The sequence below is a fragment of the Mytilus trossulus genome, chromosome 1 (genome assembly GCF_036588685.1).
Source record: "Mytilus trossulus isolate FHL-02 chromosome 1, PNRI_Mtr1.1.1.hap1, whole genome shotgun sequence".
In the NCBI taxonomy this organism is placed as follows: Eukaryota; Metazoa; Mollusca; class Bivalvia; order Mytilida; family Mytilidae; genus Mytilus; species Mytilus trossulus.
Window position 1 is genome coordinate 66,878,923 of NC_086373.1, and position 8,774 is coordinate 66,887,696.

Below are 8,774 nucleotides of genomic sequence, written 5' to 3' on the forward strand. Positions count from 1 at the left end.
GATCATGCACAGCTAAGGTGTACATAATAATCATTAACTATCTCAGATATACTGCAAAGTTCAAATGTACTCTTAACTGATCCTAACAGTGTAATTCCATAAAATAAAAATAAACAGCGCATGTTACGCCCGTCGCTTTTTCTAAGAATAATAACTTCTCAGTGTCATCTATACTACTAAACGAAATACCTCATTTCGTGTTTTGCTTCCCCTCCTTCCACAATAAATTAATCATCATGCCTCTGTGTCCTAAAGGTAACATTTATAGTCGCATTTGTCATCCATTTTTATGATCATTCAGTTTGGGTAATTTTGGATAAAAACGAAAAAGAAAGCGTCCGAATATTTTCCCGTCATTGGACAAAACTTTAAGCCCGATTAGACTTCCAGTTTGAGTTTTTCTGTTCTTTGACATAAAAAGACTATGAATAAAGTATGTAAATTTGCTTTCTGCTATCATTTTGAGATCCTTCCTTTGTGTGTTTCAGTTTGGGTTATTTCAGGAGGGAAACGAAAATGAATAATATTTGCTATTCACTATCAATTAGTTTACAGTGGCAGATCCAGAACATTTCATAAGGGAGGGGAGGGGGGGGGGGGGGCTGACTGACCTAAGAGGGAAGGGGCGTTCCTCTTATGCTTCAGTGATTCCCCATAATGGCAACAATTTTCTTTCAACGAAATTGAGAACAGGGCCCCCAGGCCCCCCTGGGATCCGCCTATGGTTTACTATCAACGGCTGTCACTGCGGATATATTTCTGTATGCTTACATACATTTACTATGAATAATATGAATAACTGTATTTGTTATAATTAACTATAAATTCCAATGGTTATCTTTAATATGTTCAAAGAGTACAGAAAAACAGAAGGTATAAAAACCGGTATTTGAAAAATAGGGGGAGGGAAAAAAAAGTATCTTTTGACTTTTGATACCTCTCCTGAAATTCTCCAGTCAGTATATTTACCCACGATTTCACGGGTGTGTTCTAGTATCACAAATTCATGAAAACTAAAGGGAGGTTATGATTTAAGATATACACCCGTCACCAAAGTTTGATAACTGTTCAAAGCATTGTCTGAAAACTGGAATATCCTCCCTTTTTATACGACAGCAAATATTGAAATTTGTTGGTCGTATATTGGTATAACGTTGGCGTCGTCGTCCGGCGTCGTCTTCTTCCGAAGACATTTGGTTTTCGAAATATAACTTTTATATAAGTATATAGAAATCTATGACCTTTAACACAGGGTTTATGACCATAAAAAGATGGTTGAGATTGATTTTTGGAGTTTTTGTCCCAACAGCTTAGGAATTAGGGGCCAAAAATGGCCCAGATAAGCATTATTCTTGGTTTTTTGCACAATAGAATTAGTATAAGTGAATGGAAATCAATGAAATTTAATCACAAGGTTTATGAACACAAAAAGAAGGTTGGGATTGATTTTGGGAGTTGAGGTCCCAACAATTTAGGAATAAGGGACCCAAAAAGGGCCCAAAATAAGCATTTTTCTTAGTTTTTGAACCTTAACTTTAGTATAAGTAAATGGAAATCAATGAAATTTAAACACAAGGTTTATGAACACAAAAGGAAGGTTAGGATTGATTTTGGGAGTTGCGGTTCCAACAATTTAGGAATTAGGGGCCAAAAAAGGTGCTAAATAAGAATTTTCCTTGGTTTTAGCACCATAACTTAAATAGAAATTTATGAAATTTAAACAAAAGGTTTATGACCATAAAAGGTACATTGGGATTGATTTAGGGAGTTTTGGTCCCAACAGTTTAGGAAAAAGGGGCACAAAGGGTCCAAAAATTATACTTTGTTTGATTTCATCAAAAATTGAATAATTGGAGTTCTTTGATATGCTGAATATAAACATGTACATTTTTGTACTTAAATTTTTGATTATTGGCCCAGTTTTCAAATTGGTCCAAATCGGGGTCCAAAATTTAAGTTTGTTTGATTTCAACAAAAATTGAATTCTTGGGGTTCTTTGATGTGCTGAATCTAAACATGTACTTAGGTTTTGATTATTGGCCCAGTTTTCAAGTTAGTCCAAATCGTTGTCAAGAAAGTTTTTCCTTCAAGATCAAATGGTCACTTTTAGAAATTTCTTCACTTAATCAGGCGGATCCATAACTTTTTGTAAGGGGGGGACGCTCCAGTCACACTTCAGTGATTCCCTATATAATCAACCAAATTTTTCCCAAAAGAGGGCCCGGGCCACCCAGGATCCGCCTATGAAACTGATCTGGTTCTCGGTTTTAACAACTTTTAAAGTATCAAACAAAGAAAAGTAACGCATAACGGGCATATCTCGGGAACAGTTAAAGTGACGCCAACTAAATTCAAACTTGATCTCTGTTTTGTGGTAATAAGCATTGTGTATATGTTTCATAACATTTGGTTGAGGCAAACTAAAATTAGAAAATGACAGACATGCGTGAAATTTATGATATAACCCCCTTTTTTTTTGACGATCAATGCATTTGAATGGGGACATGTAATTAGACCCCCCCCTTTTTGTCCTGGGTTAGGAACCCTTTTTAAAATGGCTGCATCCGCCCCTGCCAAATGACCCTTCCATGAAATCAAGTGTAAATATAGAGAAATATAATTGCTTGTTGATAATGTAAGAGTAGTTCGGGAGTAGACCAAGTGACCATATTTCTATTCCCCAGTCACCCTTAGGGGTTCTTTTGTGAAGAGCAGAAGCTCTAAAAGTATCAGTAGGAGACAAATATCATTTTGAAACCGTTGTTGTTTATTATATTGATTGTCATTAAGCATAGTTTTAAATATTAGTGACTTGAAATAGCAGTTAAATTCATTTCATTTACATTTTCAAAATTTAAGGTTTTTGTTGCCATGACAACAAAAACAGGTTTTATATCCTACCTTTTGTTGTGGGTTCATATGTGTCTTAAACTTAAATCAATTTAAGGCACAACATCAATTTCATGTTATGGTTTTGTGACAAAGTAAAATCTTACCAGGAAAAGTAGTGTTATTCATGTGTCTTTCAACATTTGATAACATAGATTTTGTTGCCATGGAAACTGAAATGGTCCTAAAATTATTTTTTCTAAATAAATTTAAAATAGTGTCTGTACTTAAATCATTATTATGAACACCACCAATTGCATAATATTATCAAATGACAAAATATAATCTTACTGAAAATAGAAGGGAATTTCACTTTTTTACAATTTTTTCAAATATGAGTTTTTTGTTGCCACGGCAACAGAAGTTTGTAATATATCAAATTTTTAAAGAGCTTTCTGTGATATCTATATTTAAATCATTATTAGGCACACTTCTTATTTTTATATTATTATTTTGTGACAAAATATAGGTTTTCTTGGAAAAGAAGTGAAATTCACATTTTTAGAGATTTTCAAAAATAAGAGATTTTTGTTGCCATTGCAACAAAAAATGGGCGCAGATCCCAAAATTTTAAAAGTTTTTGTTGAACAAGTATACTTTGGATAGTATCATGCACAGCATCAATTAAGTAATTGAATCTGGTAACTGAAGAAATTAAACGATCTTAAGCCTAAAAAATCACAGTTTTTGAGAAATAGCAAATTTGCATTTTTTTCACATTTTCACATCTATTATTTCATTTTATTGATATCGATTACTTAAATGTTGATAATATAATATGAAAATGTATGAATTGGTTTGCTCAAAACATATTTTGTTTTATTTTTATTGTCAATCCTAATAAAATATATTGACATTTGAAATTTGTTGATTTTTGACATATTTAGCCCTCCATTTTAGGTAAAAGTACTGCCCTGGTTACCATGGCAACCAGTACAATTTTTTGAAAAAAAGTTCCAAATTTTTTTTTCAGGGGTTAATCCTACTACTGTCATAAAATACCATGTCTTTTTGAAAGGGTCATGAATCACCCTCTGCCTGCATTTTACAAAGAGCTGTACTTAACACTTCACTAATGACGATTGTCAAGAAAACTATATTAAAGAGTTCTCAAAAAACAATGGCAGCGTTCGCTGCATCGAGCACAGGCGCTTGTGTATATTATACATATGTTTCTTTTAATTTGTTTTTTGTTGATTAAAATATTCAGTTTTCTATATTCATAATACATATGTATTATAAATATAGAAAATCGAATAATTTAATCAACAAAATAAAATTAATATATATATAAAATAAAATTAATATATATATATATATGTTAGCGGCAATAAGTGAAATTAGGCATTAAGCTTAAATCCTAGGCAATAAGCTAACTCCTAGGCATTATTTTAGGCAATAAGTGAAATCTGGAATGAATGCATATTTGGTGATTTATTCTTGATATAACAGAGTTACTTTTTTATTTCTAATATAACATGTGTAAATATACATTCATTTGACAGATCTTCAAATTTGGTAATTTTAGAAGTTAAAAAAACAGAATTTACACATACTTTTTCCATCTTTTTGTAATATTACAAAATATTAAAAAGATTTAAAAAGTGATTGTTATAATCCAATTAAACAAGGGGGAGATTCTATAAAATAATTTTGATATTTATTTGAAAATGTTTTCACTTCACTAGTCGAGCTGATTTAAACTGGTCAAAAGTAGACAAAATTAAAATGTGATTTTTCAAACAAAATTATATGATAAGTAAATTTTCTTTATTAACAGTTTCACAACTTGTGATAACAAAATTATTTTATATTTTTAGATTATTATTAAATATAGGTAACATATCTTATTAATGATTTTATTTCCAGTCTCTTGTGGAGTGTTGAGAAAGTGACTTCCATTTCAGCTCCCTCAAAGCATGATTTTCTGATATTGTAAAATTTTAACTATTTGCAGTTAGTTTGTTCAATTTTACTATAAAACGTTGTTATATTGTTTACTTATGTTTTGTTTCATAGAGTTTACCATGTACAAATTATTATAATTTAAAACTAATATTTATTTCTAATAATTAGTCGGTTTTAAATTAAAGTTGTTGGCTATAGATACAGTATTATTTTTTTTTCATTTGCCACTTGTTTTACGTCAATACGCGGTTAGGACATCCTAGCTAAGATAATCCTCAGATAGCTTCAATGTGCATGCTGAGACATGTCGTAAGTCGGTCTTAACTTTATCATAATTTCTGTCCTAAGAATGTCTTATAGGATCGATCTTAGGACAGTTTCAATAAACAGGCCCCAGTTCTCATTATGTTATTATTTTACAAATATATTGTTATTCAAATAAATGAATGTCTATTATTTACTCGCATTTATTCTTTAGGCATTAAGCTTAATGCCTGCACACATTTTTCAGGGTTTAAGCTTAAATCCTAGGATTTACGACTAATGCCTAACATCATTTAGGCAATAGACTTACTGCCTAGGCGTTAGCTTATTGCCTAGGATTTAAGCTTATTGCCTAATTTCACTTATTGCCGCTAACATATATATATGTATCACATACCCAAGCACCTGTGGCATCGAGGATTCTTTTTGTCGATCTACGTTTATTAATATACCGGTATATTCTACAGACGCGCAGTAAGTTGATGAAGTGTTATTTTCATTCATAGCTGGTTGATACCAATGCTGGTGGACTATAAGCCTCTGAAAGTATCATCATTTCAGTAGTCAGTAATTCGATGTTAACATGATTTATATCGTCTTTTTATTTAATGTACCGTTGTTAAATCTATAAGATTAAACCTTATATTATTTGCTTATTGGTTTTATTAGCCTTTTTCTGGATATGACCTATCTTTCATATGTCATGGCACTTATTTTCAATTTTAGGGGTTGAGCGTTCCTGATTTAGATATATTAATTAAGTGTATTCTCGTCCTATAGAAAAAGGGCCGTTGATATGAGTAGCGTTGGTTTGTTGATCTGGAATTACAGAAGAACGCTTGCAAAATAGTTTCTTTTCTTTAATGAAATATAATAAATATCAGCCAGACATATACACTTTAAAACAAACTGTAAACAATTACGTGGACCTAGCTGTTATCACTGAAACACTGTGCTGATTGGAAAATATACAAACATTTTCAAGCCTTCCCCAAAAGTAAAATTTATTTTGGAAATTTCCGATTTGTATGTTGCGTTCCAATAACAAAATGGTGCAAAGTTCATATTTATCAATTTTAAAAAGATAGAAGTTAATTGAATATTTTCATATTGAAACAAAATTAAAATTTATCTTAAGTATTTCAATTTCAATTATCTGATACATTTTCGGAATAAGTATATGCTATTTTAAAACTGCCTTTCAATAACTACCGTATTCAAAACAAGGAATTAATTTACAGCAAAGCATATGATACAGTATAATATTTGGTTAGTTGATCGAGTTATTGTGATTTATAGAAACACAATTCTGTGGTATGATTTCCAAATGTCCCCAAATGTGACCAAATGAAGCAGATATACGCCACTTTTCGAATTCTTGCTTTCTTTAAATGTTTTTTTTTTATAATGTATTTTTTTCGCGAGTTTTGTTATTGTCGATGAATACGTATGTATATAATGTAGCATGTTAATCTATTGTAATAAAAATTCATAATACCTAATAAAATTTGTAGATTTAGCTCATATATTTGTATAAAATAACATTCGTTTATAGAGGGAAATTGTTTAAATAAGCTACAATTAAATATTGCTTGCTAGTCCCTCTCTGTGATTTATATTAGATAACTCTGGTTCATTTCCCAAACAATCTATCATTAAGGGGAGATAAATAATTCTGCTTTCATTTAAAGTTTTTTTTTATAAAAATGATGATTGGTTCTTTATATTGGTATGTTATCATTTTAAACGTTTCACATTTATGAAATTATGTTCGTGCCTCAATGTCTTTGATACACCAATAACAAAAACATATATTAAATTGATACATTTTGTAATTATTTAAAATTAAATCAGAAACCTATACTTAATTATAAAATAATGAACCTGGTAAAGGGAGACAATACTCGCATAACTTTTTTTTCGAATCGACACATAATACAAAGGAATGTCACTCTTGCATACAAATGGCACATCAATATAATTAATTAACTGCGCATTCGTGCTCCAACTTCAATGAAGCTTCTATAAATATAACCGAAAGTTGTTAATCTATAGGTTAGTGAAGACTAGTGAAAGCTCAACCGCTGTAAAAATATTGCTTTGTAATTTGTTTTAAAACTTACCCTATGTAGCAACAATCCAGCAGCGCATACGTACAGATTATATCTCTCCCAGTTGATCTGACATTCCCGGGTTTGCATTTCCTTAATAGACGATTGATTGCTGCTGAGAAAAGAAGCTTTTTATCAAGAGGTCCAAGTGGTAAAGTTCAATTCATCTATGTTTCACAGATGACGAACAGATATGTTCCAATCTACCTAATTATCCCTATCACTGGGTTGAAACTGACAGGAGTAATATTGTGGGTACCACATGTGTATTCTAATGTGACGCAATTGAAGTCATTACCGGTTTTTGATGTGTGCTCCTCAGTCTCTTATATTCAATATTGTATCTAGAATATATTTGTTTGTCTTTTGTCAACAATGTAATTCCACAATGTGGTTCTTTACCGAATTAGAAATATTGAGTATATTTTTTCGTAAACAGTATTACTACTACAAAATATCTGAATCTAAAATGTGCTATTTCTTACATATTTTTTTGTTTTTATAGTTGATACTATTATAACACAATGGTGACATCTGTACCGCTATTTTTTACATTTTTACCTATTATTTCTGTTAGTTTTGTCCACACATCGTTGTCAATATAATGGAATTTGATGCGACTGTCATACATTTGTTGTACAAGTAAGAGGTTTGTAAAACCAGGTTTAATCTACCATTTCTACATAAGAAAATACATGTACCAAGTCAGGAATATGACAGTTGTGAATCATTCGTTTGATGTGTTTGAGCTTTTGATTTTGTCAATTTATTTGGGACTTTCCTTTTTGAATTTTTGTGATTTTACTTTTAACATTGTCTAAATTCATTTTGATCTAAACGGTCATTTTGATCTTTTAATAGTTCTGAAAAGTCTGACATTTTTGGTTTTATTGAACCCTTCATTGATAATGACCTTTTAGGAGAATTTAGTGTTTGGGTACAGGTAAATAATAGCTACTCTATGGCTTGAATATAAATAAACATAGCTGAATTTATTGTATGAGTATTGTCTGGATTTACCGCAATGGATAAGTCTGAACTGTAAGTGAAAGACTGTATTGTTCAGTCTTATGAGAGCTGTTCAGATAAAAATGAGTTTCCATTCAATTGGTTTATTTACTAGTGTTAATAGTTTGGAGTGATTGATGTTGATTGATTGATTGATTGGTGGATTTCATGCACAATTGGCTATTTCGTGAAAATTTTGCATAGCAACAGGCCACCTTCTGACCACTTAAAGGGGTGTTGCAAAGGTTCTCAAAGTACAAAGACCATGACAATCGCTTTAATGTCACCATTCTGCCACGACATGTCTGAAATTTTTACTTCCCTCACAACCAAACGGACGCCAGAAATGGTTAAACGGCCAGTTAGAAGAAAATCTGTAATAACCGAATTCTATTACATAGCCTTAGTGGAGTTTGCATCTGGTCATCTGAAAACCCTTAATTGTCTGGAATCATAAGATTTTACACAACTTTTCCCAACTTTTCAGATGAACAATTATGAATGACTCACTCATTTACGAACTACTTTACCCCATTTTCAGATAAGAAAAACAATGCTTCACCATCAAACTTAAAAGAAACTTGATCCCAATAA